Source organism: Vombatus ursinus, unplaced genomic scaffold, assembly GCF_900497805.2.
Source record: "Vombatus ursinus unplaced genomic scaffold, bare-nosed wombat genome assembly UNPS02014812.1, whole genome shotgun sequence".
NCBI classification, from domain to species: Eukaryota; Metazoa; Chordata; class Mammalia; order Diprotodontia; family Vombatidae; genus Vombatus; species Vombatus ursinus.
The window spans coordinates 85,379,840-85,397,006 of NW_020954590.1; the positions used below are offsets into that span (position 1 = coordinate 85,379,840).

General features: G+C 34.5%; 1 pseudogene; it reads left to right on the forward strand.

Moving 5' to 3' along the window:
- LOC114054011 overlaps positions 1–17,167 on the forward strand; it is a 119,799-nt pseudogene that overhangs the window by 374 nt on the left and 102,258 nt on the right.

Genomic DNA, 17,167 nt, shown 5'->3' on the forward strand with positions numbered 1-17,167 from the left:
TTGTTTTAATTTGTATGTCTTTCATCAGTAGTGATTTAGAGCATTTTTTTCATATGACTATAGATGTCTTTGTTTACTTTATCTGAACACTGCTTGTTTATATCCTTTAGCCATTTATCAATTGAGGAATGATTTTTATTTCTATAATTTTGACTCAATTATCTATATATTTTAAAAATGAGGTCTTTATCAGAGAAACTTATTATAATTTTTTCCCATAATCATGATTACTGTGTATTTCCTTCTACCCTATTTTCTACCTGTTTATCTTACTCCCTCTCTCCTTTCATCCTGTCCCTTCTCAAAAGGGTTTTGTTTCTGACTTTTTTCCTCCCCCATTCTACCCTCCTTTCTATCAGCCCCACCCCTTTCTTATTCCCTTTCCCTTCTGCTTTCCTGTAGAATAAGATAGATTTCTATACCCAGCAGAGTGTGTATGTTATTCTCTCTTTGAGCCAATTCCAATGAGAATAGGGTTTTCTGTTCCCACTTCCCCATTTTCCCCTCGACTGTAAAAGCTCCTTTGCACCTTTTTTATGCAGATAATTTATCCCATTCTACCTTTCCCTTTCCCCTTCCCCTAATACATTCCTCTTTCTTACCACTTAATTTTATTTTTTAAGATAATCATCCTATCATATTCAACTCACACTCATGCCCTCTGTCTTTGTATACTCCTTCAAAGTGCCCTAATAATAAGAATAATTTTAGGAGTTACAGTATCATTTTAACATGAAGGAATGCAAGCAGTTTAATCTTATTGAATTCCTTATGATTTCTCTTTCCTATTTATCCTTTTTTTTTCCTTCTCTCAAGTCTTGTAAGTCAAATTTTCTATTCAGCTCTAGTCTTTTAATCAGGAATGCTTGAAAGTCCTCTATTTCATTGAATATTCATTTTCCTCCAGAAGCATCATACTCAGTTTTGCTGGGTAGGTGATTCTTGGTTGTAATCCTAGTTTTTTTGCCCTCCAGAATATCATATTATAAGTCCTCTTATCCTTACCATAGAAGCTGTTACTTTTTGTTCCTGACTGTTACTCCATTATATTTGAATTGTTTCTTTTTGGCTGCTTTCTATATTTTCTCCTTGACCTGGGAGCTTTTGAATTTGTCCATAGTATTCCTGGGAGTTTTCATTTTGGGATTTCTTTCATGAGGTGATTGGTGGATTCTGTAAATCTTTATTTTACCCTCTTTCTAGAATATCAGAGCAATTTTCCTTGATAATTTCTTGAAAGGTGACGTCTAGGCTCTTTATTTTCATGGCTTTCAGGTACTCCAATAATTCTTAAATTATCTCTCCTGGATCTATTTTCTAGGTCAGTTGTTTTTCCAATGAAATAGTTGATATTTTTCATTCTTTTGATTTTGTTTTATTGTTTCTTGATGTTTCATAAGGTCATTAGCTTCCTCTTGTGCAATTCTAATTTTTAAGGAATTTTTTTCCAGTGAGTTTTTGTACCTCTTTTTCCATTTGGTCAGTTCTACTTTTTAAGGAGTTCTTCTCTTCAATGAATTCCTGTATATCTTTTCTCATTTGCCCAATTCCACTTTTGAAGACATTCTTCTCTTCATTGGATCTTTATGACTCTTTTGCTACTTTGTCTATTCTGTTTTTTTAAGGTGCTATTTTTTTCAGAATTTTTTGTGCCTCCTTTACCAAGCTGTTGACTTTTTTCATGATTTTCTATTCATCTTCCCAATTTTTCCTCCATTTTTCTTACTTGATTTTTAAAATCCTTTTTGTGCTCTCCCATGAGCTGAGACCAAGTTATATTTTTTCTTGGAGGTTTTGGATGGAGCACTTTTGACTTTGTTGTCTTCTTTTGAGTTTTTTTTTTTGTTTTCCTTGTCACCATATTAATTTTCTATAGTCAGAATCTTTTTTCTGCTGTTTGCTCATTTTCTAGTCTATTTCTTGATTTTAATTCTATCCTAAAATGGTGGAATGGAGAAGACAATTTCCCAAACTTTAGGGTTTTTTGTGCTGCTGTTTTCAGAGAAAATTCTTGGGACCTGTAAGTTTTTGGCTTTTCCAAAGTTGTATGATCTAGGGAGAAGTGTAATTATTACTCTCTCATGGCCTATGTTCTGGTCTGTGATTGACCAAGCACTATTTTCTGCTCTGCAACTGTGACCAGGATTCCAGGTCCCCTGTAGCCTCAAGTTCTAGTGTGCTAGTGCTCATCTTATCTCTGGGACTGAGACCTAGGACTATGACACAGATGTAAGTATAGGCAATGCAACATAGTCCTGTCCCCAGTACCAGCAAATGGATCCCTGTAATTTCTTTTTGATCAGTTGCCTGACCCCCTTACCCTCTGTGGGCTTAGAGGTCTGGAAACCACCACTGCCACCACCAATTCAGTGACTCTCAAGGTCCTACAGCTGTTTTTTTTCCTGAAATACCACCTGCACTGAACTGAGCTCCACTCTCACTCTGGTGCAAGGGACCTTTCTTTCCAATCTTCTAAATTGTCTAGGACTGTAAAATTGTTTCAGTAAGTTCTCCCACTCTAGAATTTATTTTGAGGCATTATTTAAGGATGTTTAGAGGTGTTTTGAAAAGAGCTCAGGCAAGTCACTGCTTTTTCTCCACCATCTTGGCTTTGCCTCCTTGTAACATCCAAATTATTAAAGGAAAAGTTAAATGAATTGCAGAAGGATATAGACAGTAAAAGTATACTAGTGGAGGACCTCAACCTTCCCCTCTCAGAGCTAGACAAATCTAAGCAAAAATAAGAAAGAAATCGAGGGAATAAATATAATCTTAGAAAAATAGAAATGATAGACTTCTGGAGGAAATTGAATGTGTATAATAACAAATATCTTCTTCTCAGTTTTACATGGCACCTTCCCAAAAAATTGACCACGTATTAAAGCATAAAAACTTTAAAACCAAATGTATGAAAGCAGACATATTAAATGCATCTTTTTCATGCAATAATGCAATAAAAAACACAAATAGCATATATGACAACCAGGTGGGATTTATACAGGGAATACAGAGCTGGTTCAATATTAGGAAAACTATCAGCAGAATTAACCATATCAATACCCCAAAACAATAAAAACCATATGATCATCTCAATAAATGGAGAAAAAGCCTTCAACAAAATACAATAGCCAATCCTACTAAAAAGCCTAGAAAGCATAGGAATCAATGGAACTTTTTAAAAAGGATAAGTAGTATCTATCAAAAACCAAGAGCAGTCATTATCTTTAACAAAGATGGACTTGAAGCCTTCTAAATAAGAGCAAGAGTGAAGCAAGAATATCCATTATCAACACTATTTTATTCAATATTGTACTAGAAATTCTAGCTATAGCAGTGAGACAATAAGAAACTGAGGGAATAGGGTCAGCTAGGTGGCATAGTGGATAGAGCACTGGCCCTGGAGTCAAGAGGACCTGAGTTCAAATCTGACCCCAGACACTTGACACTAACTAGCTGTGTGACCCTGGATGGGTCATTTAACCCCATTGCCTAACCCCCCCCCCCCAAAATTGAGGGGATTAAAATAGGCAATGAGAAAATAAAACTATCACTCTTTGCAAATGATATGTTGGTATACTTAGAGAATCCTATGGAATGAACTAAAAACTAATGAAACAATTAACAACTTCAGCAAAGTTGCAGGATATAAAATAAAGCCACATAAATCATCAGCATTTCTGTACACTACCAACAAAATCAACAAGGAGAGATAAAAAGAGTAATTCAATTTAAAATGACTGCAGATAATATAAAAGATTTTTGAGTCTACTTGTCAAGATAAAGCCAGCAATTTTACGAACACAACTACACAATATTTTTCACACAAAGACAGATTTAAATAATTGGAGATACTAATTGTTCATGGAAAGGCTGAGCCCATACAATAAAAATGTCATTTCTATCTGAGTAAATTTACTCATTCAGTACCATACCAATCAAACTACCAAAGAATTATTTTATAGAACTAGAAAAAATAATAACAAAATTCATCTTGAAGAATAAAAGGTCAAAGATATTAAGAGAATCAAAAAAAAAATTGAAGGAAGACAGCCTAGCAGTTTCAGATTTCAAACTATATTACAAACTATACAAACTAAATTACAAATCAGTAATCGTCAAAATAATCTAAAACTGGCTATGAAATTGAGTGGTAGATCAGGAAAATAAATTAGGTACACAGTACACTATAGTAAATGACCATAATAATCTAGTGTTTGATAAACCCAAAGGCCCAAAGCTTTTAGGGTAGAAACTCAAGATTTGGCAAAAATTGCTGTGAAAACTGAAAAGCAATTTGGCAGAAACTAGGTGTAGATCAACATCTCACACTGCTTACCAAGATAAGGTCAAAATGGATAAATTATTTAGACATAAAGGGTGATACCATAAGTAAATTAGGTGAGCATGGAAAAATGTACCTGTCAGACCTGTGAGTGAAGGAAGAGTTAATGACCAAACAAAAGAGAGAGGGAATTATGGCAAGTAAAACAGATAATCATGGTTACGTGAAATTAAAAAGCTTTGACACAATCAAAACCCATGCAGCCAAAATTATAAGAAAAAGAGGAAACTGGGGAGGGATACAGTAAGTTTCTCTGATAAAGACCTCATTTCCCAAATATATAGAGAATTGAGTCAAATTTATAAAAAATAAGAGCCATTCTACAGTTGATAAATGGTCAAAGGATATAAACAGTCAGTTTTCAGAAGAGGGAATCAAAGCTACTCCTAGTCACATGAAAACATGTTCTAAATCACTACTGATTAGAGAAATACAAACTAAAACAATTCTTAGATACCACCTGACACCTATCAGATTTACTAAGATGACCGAAAAGGAAAATGATAAATGCTGGAAAGGATGTGAAAAAAATTGTCACGCTAATGCACTATTGGTGGAATTGTGAATTAGTCTAACCATTCTAGAAAACAATTCTAACTATGCCCAGAGGTTTATAAAACTGTGCATATTCTTTGACCCAGCAATACCACTACTAGGACTGTATCACAAATAAAATTTTTAAAAAGGGGGAGAAGGACCCATTTGCACAAAAATGTAGCAGCTCTTTTTGTGGTGGAAAATAATTAGAAATCAAGGGGATGCCCTTCAATTGGGGAATGGTTGCAAAAGTAGTGGTATATGATTGTGATAAAATACTATTGTGCTGTAAGAAATAACAAGCAAGATTATTTCAGAAAAAAACCTTGGAAGACTTAAATGAGCTTGATCAAAATGAACTGAGCAGAACCAGAAGAACTTTGTGTACAGTAACAGCCATATTGTAAGGATGATCAACTGTGAACACCTTAGCTACTTTGATCAAGACAATGATCCAAGACAATTCCAAAGCACCAAGGTTGAAATAGTCTATCCACTTGAGGGAGGGAAATTTTAAACTCTGAATGCAGATTGTAGCATATTTTTTTACACTTTATTTTCATCATTTTAATTTATGTTTATTTTTGCAAGATGGCTAAAATGGAACTATGTTTTTATTTCTTTATTTTTTGGTGAGGCAATTGGGGTTAAGTGACTTGCCCAAGATCACACAGCTAGTAAGTGTCAAGTATCTGATCTGGGACTGGATTTGAACTCAGGTCCTCCTGACTCCAGGGCTAGTGCTCTATTCACTATGCCACCTAGCTGACCCAATGGAACTAGGTTTTGCATGACTTTAATTGATATCAAATTACTTGCCATCTCAAGCAGGAGAGAGGGGCAGGAGGGAAAGAAAGATTTTGCAACTCGAAAAATTTTTAAATGAGATTGTTAAAATATTTTACATTGAATTGGAAAATATTTAATGAAATAGACATTTTTTAAAAAAATAAAGGTATGGGGTGGAAAAGACGAAAAACAGATCCATAGGACTAAGCGTTTATAGGGTCTAGCAATTTATTTCACTTCACATGTGGAATTCACTTTAACATAGATCACAGTAACATTATGATTTATTAATAACTAACATTTAGATTTTTTTTAAATCTCTTTTTGTTCCCTTGCCTGCGACTTGACTCCTATAGGTTTGTCCTTGTTTGAAAAGTTATTTAATTATTTCTTCATTTTGCTGATCTTGTCGCTTCACAAGCTTTATTTTGTAACTCACTCACATCCAGACATATATAGTTTTGTGAACTAATTTTCCTAAACTTCTTTCTCCTCTTTCTGATCTCTTAATTGTAACATTAAGACTTTTCATCTCTACTGTTGATTTTGAGCATAATTAGTTTATTTCCCCCTTACATCATTTTGTCTTTTTGGTTTCATGTGACTTGATTTTGATCTTTAGAGTCATTTTGCACCTAGCAGGTGGCCTGTTTTCCCAACTCCCCAGATATCTTGATTTAAAACCAAAATGACCCAGGTAGCTCTTTCTATTAGCAAATGCACCCATACCTCTTCATAACAGTAATTCTGCCTTTGATTTATAACACAGTTGTCTAGTTATACAGCTTAGCTTTGTGTCTGGTTTTTTCCCCATAGCTCCATGTTAGGAAGAAGGCTGCAAAGATACTATTTTGTAGTAACTCCCAAATCTCTCTTCTGATCAGTATTCTGCAGCACCTTTCCATTAAGCTGATATTTCCTTTTTTTTTTATTCCTTACTCCAAAGCTCATTATTTCGCATTTATCTGCAGTGAACTATATTTGCCATCTATTAGCCCAGACACTTAAATGTTCCTAGGCCTGCTGTATCAGACTTTGGTGCTTCCTTTTGTTTACTTTTCTACTCAATTCAATATAATCTGCAAACAAGAAGGGTTGAAGGAATGGGGAGTGCTATCTAGTCTTGTTTGTGTTTTTGTATAGGCAGAAAACAAATTCTTAGGACATTCATTTAATAGAAAGAAAAGAAATAATGATGGATATAGATTTCCTGTCTTTGGCCTTCATGCATTTTTTTTTAAAATCCCCACATCCTGGTTGTAGAATAGTAATAGAATGTGAAGGTGCAAGTGGTAATTATCCATGTAATAAGACATAAATTAGCTCCACTTGATAAACATTGATCTCCATTTCCTGATTGCTGCAGCAAAGCATGAGTCCACATTCTAGTCAATTATCTAAAATATTTTTTTCCTTCAAGTTGTCTATTTGGCAACAAAGTGACATAAAATATTGTGGTATGATTTAGAGTAACATGAATTTTAACTCATTCCAGTAGCACTAAGTAGCACATGTATAATTATTCCCATTTTACAGATGAGTCTCAATGAGACAAATGAATTTTTCATTGTCTTCTAAGTAACATGTCAAAGCTGAAATCTAAACCTAGCCATTCTGTCTCTGCATACAGCACCCTTTCCACTGAATTGTACTGTCTCTCATATCTCCCATCGAGAAAAAAAAAGTTAGATTTAGGGCTTTTTGTGTGTATTGTATATGATCCAGATGGATTAAATGCCATTTCACTGTAAATATTCTTTAATTAAGTATGCATTAACTTTGTATGACACTTTGAAGCTTTTGAAATTGATATTCTATTTTACTCATTTTTAAAAATATAACACCATTTTCTCAGGTTTGAATTCAGTAGTCATCCTAAACTCCTTTTTGTCTTTCACTCCCTTTTTCCAAGTGGCTTTTGAGGCCTGACAATTTCACTTTTGCCATATCTGGAATACACCCACAGCTCTCCTTTGACACTGCCACCACTCTAGGGTAGGCCCTCATCACCATTCACTTAAATTATTGCAATAACCTGTTGATGGGTCTGCCTGGCTCAAGTCTCTCCCCACTTCAAGTCATTCTCCATTCATCCACTAAAGTGATTTTCTGAAAGTATAGGTCTGATTATGTTACAACCCACCATCCTGATTCAATAAACTACAGTGGCTTCCTATTACCTACAGGAGCAAATACAAAGTGATCTGTTGGGAATTCAAAGCTTTTCATAACCTAGGCTCCTCCTACTTTTCCAGTCTTCTTACAACTTACTCCCCAACAAGTACTCTTTAATTCAGTGAAGCTGACCTCCTAGCTGTTCCAGGAATAAGACACACCATCTCTTGGCTCCAGGTATTTTCTCTGGCTATCCCCCATGCCTGGATTGCTCTCCTTCCTCTACTTTGACTACTGACTTCTCTAGGGAAAATAGAAGAGTGGGAGGGTTTAGGGGAAAAGATAATGAGTTGTGTTGTAATGCTGTGTTTAAGATGGCACTAGATACCCAATTTGAGACATCTGAAACACAATTGGAGATGTGAGATTAGAGGTCAGTAGAAAGGTTAGGGAAAGATAGGTAGATTTGATAATCATCACCATATATATGTTAATTAAATCTATGGGAGCTGATGAGATCATCAAGTGAAGTAGAATAGAAAAATACAAGAAAATGGCTCATGACAAAACCTAGTGGGACACCTACAACTGGAAAGCGTAACTTGGATGAAGGATTAGGTTCCAGTAAAAAAGATTCAGAAGTGATCTGATAGATAGGAGAAGAATGAGAAGGAAATGGTTTTATGATAAACAAGAGAGAAGAGAATATTAAGGAGGTGAAAATGATCAACAGTCTTAAAGGTTGCAGAGAGGTCAAGGATAATGAAGATTGAGAAAAGGCTATTGTTGTAATTGGCAACAGAATCAAACCTAGAAGAGTTGTCACTAGTCCTAGGTCACACTGTAAATAGTAGAATCATGATACAACCCCAGGTTTTAGGATCAAAAATCTAGTGCTCTATTGACTATATAATGCAACCTCTCATACCATACTTATTTCATTTCCTTTTTCATCAATATTTTTTGATTGATTCATCTAAAATGTTATGGATAACAGAATCACAAGATTCTACCATTTATAAGTTAGAAGGGAGAATTAGAAACTATGTAGTTCAATTTCCCTCTCATGAGAAGACAGGATCTACTTTCCAAATCAATCTATTCCATTCATGGAAAGCTCTAAATATTGGACAGTTTTTCTTAGATAAAGTCAAAATCTGTTTTACTGCAACTTCTACATGTTACTCCTAGTTTAGTCTCCTTGGATCAAGCAGAACAAGGCTAATGGCTCTCCATCTTATCTAGGCATTTGACAAAGTATCTTTTGATGTCCTTTTGAAATAGATGGACGTATGTGGACTGGATGAAAATAAAATTAGATGGACTAAAAAATAGACGAATAGTTAGATTACAGAATGGAGGTTTTTTGTTTGTTTTAAATGGAATACTGCATGGCTAAGAACTGGAAATCAAAAAGATGTCCATCAATTGGGGAATGGCTAAATAAGCTATGATATATGATTGTGATGGAAGATTATAGTGCTATAAGAAATGACAAGCAGTATTATTTCAGAAAAACCTGAAACGACTTACATGAACTGCTGCAAAATCAAATGAGCAGAACAAGAAAGTATTGTACACAGTAACAGAAACATTATGTGATGAAGAACTGTGAATGACTTAGCTATTCTCAGCAACACAATGCTCCAAGACAATCTCAAAGGACTAATGATGAGCATACTATCTGCCTCCAGAGAAAGAACTGATATTATTTGAATACAGACTGAAGCATTCTATTTTTCACTTTCTTTCTTTCATTTTCTTTTATATGGGTCTTCTTGTACTAAATGACCAATATGGCAATGTTTGACATTATTGCACATGTATAACCTATATCTGATTGCTTACCATCTTGGGGTGGGGAGGATGGAGGGAGGAAAAGAGGGATAGAATTTGAAACTCAAAACTTTAAATAAAACAAATATTAAAAATTGCTTTATCATGTAATTGGGATATATATGTGTGTGTATAATATATATGTACATATATATACATAAATGAAGTAAAAGTCCTCACTTGTAACAATAAAGTTAAACTAAATAAATCTACACATTGGTCACTTCTGGAAAAAAAGTGGAATACCACAAAGATCTGTTCCTTCTCTTGTACTTGCTAACATTAAAAGAGCCCCTGATAATATGAATGTAAACCTATTTGGCACATAATCAAATTTGCATACGACATGAAGGTAAGAATGACAGTTAATGCCCTTAATAAAATCATCACAATAAAAATGTTTTGGCAGCATAGAATGATGGGTCATCATATCTAAATTGAAAGGATATGGAAGGATGAATGTGGAATCCTGTACTTGTGTTTTTTTTAAGTCAATTACACAAATTTGGGAATGTGGATATTTGCCTATAAATAAATCAATTAAAGTTATGGATTTAGAAAAATAGAAAAAAAATAGACAGAGATTATATAGGACTAAAAGCTCAATATGGGTCAACAGAATGTTGTGAGAGACAAATACTCTGTTGGATTGTAGGATGCATTGAGAGAAGGAGTTATTATGGTGGTGCTAACTTTTCTCTGTTTTGATTAGACCCTATCTAGAATACTGTTTTCACTTCTTGGTTCTACATTTAGAAACAGTGACACATTAGAGTGGGTCGAGTGGAAGCCAATAATTAAGGGATTTAAAGCTACACCATCTGAGGATCAGTGGATGGCACTGGGGATATTTAGCTTGAGGAACTTATGTGGAAAATGATATCAATTTAAAAAAATCAGGTTATATAGAAGCAGGAGAAGTTTCATTCTAATTGATGCTACAGGGCATAACTAGAAGCTTTAGGTAGAAGTGGAAGAGAGACAGATTTCAGCTGAATATAAGGAAAACAAAACAAAACAAAACAGAAAAAGACTTCCTAACAGTTAGAGATGTCCAGAAATGAAATAAGCTTCATTGGAAGGTTTTGAGTGTGTCTTCACTGAAAGTCTTCTAGTAAAAACTGGATAACCACTTCTTGGCATATTATATATGTAGATTACAATTATACAGCTAGATTATATTGATAAAGGTTTTAGGTAGAGGTAGAGGCTGGATGATATTTGGAGTTCCTCTATATCATAATCACTATGATTTTACTTTCCCATTAAGATAACCACTTGGATGATCCTACAGCAGCTGGGTTAGTCACCCCTCCCTGTATTGTACCCAAGCATCAAAATTGGAGTTGGTTCCATTCTGGGAAGCCTATCTTTAGTTAAAGGTAGTTTCTTTTCCCCATATTGTCAATTCTTTATTCTCATATCCCATTAACAACCCTCCAATTGTTATCCTTTGATAAGTATAGTAAAAGTTAGTGTCTTTGGATATGGTCTTCCATTCCCCAACAAAGGGCAACTACCAAGACACTCAATGGATAAGGTGAATCAGGTATGTGGTAGGTAATTTATTCCTACAAACAGGAAGCTATTTTTTTAAAATCACAACATGTGTTAATAGAACAACATAAGTTATAATGTGATTTAGTAATGTAACTAATATTATAATTTTCTGGAATGATAATATTTGTATTGCATTAGACCATAGAGCAAATGGCAAAAGTGCTAATTAGACATTATCTATTTCACCTCAACCAGACACCATCCAAGAACTACTAGTATATATCTGTTGGTAAAATGAGTTAGTCAAGCCAATCCTCATTCTGATGTCCATGCTCTCTGATGGAGAAGCTTCCTCTGTTACTAGTCAGTTCTTTGCTTATACCAAGGATCTTCACAACTTTCAAAATCACTGGGTCACCCCAAGTGGTGACATGTCTGAGAGAGAGACAGGATATAAAGAGGGAAGGAAGTAATAAAAGAAGGAAGGGAGGGAAGTAGAAGGGGGAGAGAGAGAGGGGAGAGAGGGAGGGAAGAAAGAACAGAAGGAAGGAAGGAAGGAAATAAAGAAAGAAAAAAAGAAAGAACCTTAATATGGATACTTGGAGACAGGATTAGCCACTGAACCTGTGTCATATGGGTAAGGGGGTAGACCTCTGCTGCAGTATGAAATCAATAATAGAACTTGCGGAAAGTTTGAAAACAGGTGATATTACTTTTTTCCTCCTAAAAGACAGGAAGCCAGTGTTTGCTTGCTAGTGACTGAGAAGTAATTCTTCCAGAAGCTTGGCTACATGACAAACATGAAAGTAGATTTTCCTTTTTCTAAGACCAGGAAGTCATATCTTGAGAATCTTTTTGTTCTGGTCAAAAGGGAACATTTAGGGTTTAAGGTTAAATGCTTTAATATATTTCAGTTATTTAGTAGTTGTTCTTAACAATTTTTTAAAGTGTTTTTTTTAATGATTTCAACATTTTCCCATTTAACATTATATATGTATGTATATGTGTGTATACATATGTGTATATATATAATTACTTCTTTATAAAGCTCTTCAGAAGTATATTTAAATTGTATTAGTTCTGAAGCAATTATTTTTAAATAAGTAAGTTTGTGATAAATATTAAATAATAATCCAAGTGAAAATCATCCAAAGTAGTTGAATAATTTTGCAAATGAGGTCTTGGATATAGGCAGATACATTAAAATACTATAAACATATAAACATATTATTATCAAGTCATTGTCCAATATTCCTTTCTTGCATCATTTTTACCCTACTTTTAGCATAGGACACTGGTTCTCAAATTTTAGTCTTCAGACCCATTTAAACACTTAAAGGTTATTGAGGAAAGCAAAGACCTTTTAATTTTGTGGGTTATATCTATTGATATTCATTATATTAGAAATTAGAGCTATTAATTTAAAATATATTTTATTAATTCATTTAAAATAATACTAAACTTATTATAAATGAATATAAATGATATATTTTTAGATAAACATATTTCCCAAAACAAAAATAAATTGGTGAGATGAATAGCATTGTTTTACATATTTTATAGGTCTTTATAATGCTCAGCTTAATAGAAGACAGCTGAATTCTCATATTTGCTTTTACAGTCAATCTGTTATGATTTGTTGTTTTCATTGAAGTATAAAAGAAAATCTGATCTCACACAGATATTTAGTTGGAAAAGGGAGCATTTTAAATAAACAAATTTATTTACTTATAACAAATAAAATTATAAAAATAGTTTTTACTTCCCTGATTTCCCTTAAAGGTTCTGAGGAACCTCCAGAGGTCTGTGGACCACACTTTGAAAACTACTGATATAGAATATGCTGAAAAAATATTATACATTTTTCCCAAAAGCACTCAGTATGTAAATAACCTTCTCCCCAAATACACTTTTCATCAGAATAATAAGGACTTAGAAATTCTCCCTCATTACCCCAGAATATATAACATAATGTAAAAAAAACCACAGAAATACAAAACTCCACAAATTGATGATGTGTTTAATAACCTTTAGATTTAGAATGGGTGGGTGGTAAGTTCATGGGACTCTTAAATAGAATTTATTGGTTTTACATAAATGTTCTTTCTTACAATGACTAAAGATTATTACAGGAATGGCATATCCAGAGCTGGAAGGGACCTTAGAAGTCCTGAAGTCCGACAATGTCATATTAGAATTAAGGCCCACATAGACTGTGACTAACCAAGGTCACTCAGGTAATAGCAGGATTTGAAACCACATCTTGGATCTCTAAATTCAACCTCCTCTCTTTCCACAGTATCATTTTGGAAAAGACTAGTTTTAGTCAGTGTGGATCAAGACTATCCACAAACAAGATAATATAAATTGCTTTTCAAATCCTATAATACTATAGTACAGTATAAAAAATACTGACTTGTCAGTATTTTTATCATTGTAATTCATTTTATTTTCTCAACTTTTATTTTAATGTAGTTAGCTTCCTGGAGCATCATTATCATGCTATTATTCTTTTACATAAAAATGACATTTTGATGATGATGATGATGATGATGAAATATTTCTCATATTTTCAGTGACACACCACATTATTTTTCACTTTTTCCTAAGATGTTAAGGCTTAATAATAAACTTACATCCTAGAAGCATCGTTAGATTTGGGGCATGATAGGATTTGTCTAGTCAGCTGTGTGGATGTCACCAGCTCTGACCAGGCTCTTTAAAAAAAGGACTAATTTTATTCAACCCCTTTTTATTTATATATTTAACAAAATTAAATTACAAATAATTATCCATGTAGTTGAAATTGTTAGAAGATACTATATTTTGAAGCCAATGCATGTAATTAATTTGCTATTTTCCTTTGCCATATTGTCTGAGAAGATAAATTCTCCCTGAAACCATATTTATATGTTTGTGGTGATTGAAAGGGCTGTTCCTTCTGGGATCATAATTTACACATAGCATGTGGCTGTGGATTAAGTTGTATTCCATCTAGTAGATTAGCTCTCCAATTACTCCACAACTTATGGCTCAAGAAGTAGACACTATTGCTCCATTGCCCTTATTACTCATGAATGTCATAGGTGCTAAATACAGAGAAGACCAGAGAGTAACTGAAGGACAAGCTACTTCTCATCAGAACATCAAGGGTCTATGGAGTATCTAACAGTTCCTGGTCCTTCAACCGTCACTGAAGGGAAAATAGAAGGAAGCAGAGATAAGAGAATAGGAAGAGACAGGTTGATGGAAATAGAGTAGTAAGTTCACTTTTGTGTTCTCTTCCCTCATATTAGCCAGTGTCAATTTAGTAGGGCATATTCCAGTGACTTAGCACCTCTTAGTAGTTTATCCAGACCCAATGCTTATGACATTGGCCAGGTGGGAGCCCAAAGGCTATGTCATGGTCATAGCTGTGTCCCTAACTCTTTTTAGCCATTTTAATGTGTCCTCCTAGGTACTAGGCAAGAGAAAAAAGGTAGCTCTGAGGAATACCTTATCACTCTAAGAGTAGAAGAGCATGTGTATATTTTACTCATATTTAACATGTCAAAAGATCTAAAAATCTTCACCTTTACGCAGCAAGGAAATCTACTACATCAGTCCCCCCAGTCATCCCTGCACTTGTGGCCAATAGCACCATAAAAGACATCATGGACTAGGGGCTAGAGTACTGGACTTGGAATGAGGAAACCTGTGTTCAAATGAATCAGTCAACAAACATTTATTAATCATCAGCTATGAATCAGCCATTGTTTTAAGAGAGGATAGGGATATAAATAAATGATAACAATAAATGAAACAATCTTTAATTGGACTCTCAGACAGTAGCTTGTGACCTCAGGCAAATCACTTAAGATTTCTAAGCCTCAATTTCCTCATTTGTAAAATGTTATTTTGAAGCTCAGATGAAATAATGTATGTAAAGTACTATATAGAGGGTAGTTATTATTGTCACTATAAAGGGATAAATAGAAACTGAGACAATAAAAACCTCCATAATATGTTGAATATACAGAATTACTTCATAAGCCACAAAAAGAAAGGGTAAAACGTTTAAAGAGGAAGTGCAAGTTTTACAGGTACACATCTTGGGGGGCCTTGTGCTGCAGTGGTGGTCATTGGCTAAAGTAATGAGCATCACAGTTGGGAATCTTTCCCATTCTCTCTTGCCTGAAGGTCAACAGCCATCTGGTCTGACTCATGCTGGCTCTTCAATTGAGAGAGTGAGAGCAGCTTTTCTATCATGTCCAAGAACAAAGGCCATGGCTGAATCTTCGAAAATGTAGATGATCCTGCTGCCTTCATCCAAGGAGTCTGCATCTCAATTTTCTGCAAATACATTCTTATCACTGACCCCTGTGGTCAAGAGACAGGAAAGGAGGGGCCAGAGAAAAGAGAGGAAAATGCATGATGCACTAGTTTCCCCATAGAGTGGTAAGGCAATTATGATCCCAAGAAGGTTTCGTTTGGGTAATGAATCCAAAGAACAAGCTTTCAAAGATGGAGAATAAATTCTCACCAAGCTCTCTAGTCAATGAGCTGCCCTTTCTTTCTTTGCAAATCCTAGGAAAAATAAAAATGAGTTGCCCACTTCACAACTGCGTTCTGTGAACCTTTTTTTCTTCTTCTGTGTTTTCATAAAGGCAGCCTGACTTACTAAGCCATACGCTGACCAATAGATCAAAAATACATACTATGTGTCCTTTTATATTCCTTGCAGGCCACATGCTGATGCAGCAGCATTCTATCTTTCCCCTTTTCCCAGACACTGTCTAACAAATATTACCTGGTGATAAAACTGTCCAATTTTCTTAGCATAAAAATTATGAATATTAAAAAATGCTGTGCTTATATAAGTTATCTTAGCTATGTTAAATATTCTAGATATATTACATAGCTTTATGCAGTTTGAAAAATGCTTAAAATAGTCAAATGCCAGATAGCTTGTTCATTTCAATTCATATGAAAGATATTAAACATGTTATAATTAATTTCATGTGCTGTATTAAGACATCCCATTTATATGCTCAAAACTACAGGGGTCTCTTTAACAGCACTAAGTAATTCCATTTTGTCAGTAAAAGGGACATTGTTAATGGCAAAAGATTAGAAAATGCAGCCACTTTGATCTTTGCTTTTGAAAGACAGTGTTTCAGATGCTAAGAAAGCATTATTCTCTTAAATGGTTGATGGTTGCTAAAAAAAAAAAAGAAGATTAAATGGAAGAAGTTTATAAGACACCAAAAGAATATCCAATATTTTTTAGCTTCTTTCATTCCAATATCAAAAATATTTGTCTTGGGATTCAAAGAGAGCCAGTCAATAGCCCCAGAATGATATGCCCACATCAATTTTTTGGTTTCTGCTTATATTTGGCATGCTATAGTGGACAAATAACTTGGCCTTGAAGCCAGGAAGACTAGTGTTCAAGTCGTGGTTAGGGAAAGTCACTTAACTTCTCAGTAACCTAAGCAACTCCTGAAGACTATGAATTGCATAGAAGATGCTGACCTTCATTTGTAAGTCTCCTCACCCAATAATTCCCTATATCAAATAAAGCACCGGCTCAGTCCCCATCTCCATATTCTTATAGAATCCTACCCTATGCTTATGCCTTGTAGATATGGCATTTTGCAGCATTTGATATAGTTGATAATATTACATATTAAGTACCTGTCAGATGCTTGAGCAGTTAATCAAATTGGGTTGTGACTTTAAGGAGGGGGACTGAACATTTGTGAATAGAAAATGACTTGGCCTGTTACTTCACATATCACTTGTGGGGCTTGTCACTGTTTGTAACTATTATTATAGTCTTAAGGTCACTACAGTTTGGTTCAGATTAATAACCAATTCCTTTATTGATTGCAGTTCATCAGAGCAGCCAAATGGCGTGGCTGGAGATTTGAGGCCCCAAAGCAAAATTCTCTGAAAGGGCACCCTTACCTTTTGTTAATGTCAAAACAAATAGAACTTTGCCCACTCTCCTTCCTCTCCCCATTGTAATGCAAAGACTATCTGGGCATGGCTACATCCATGGAAAAA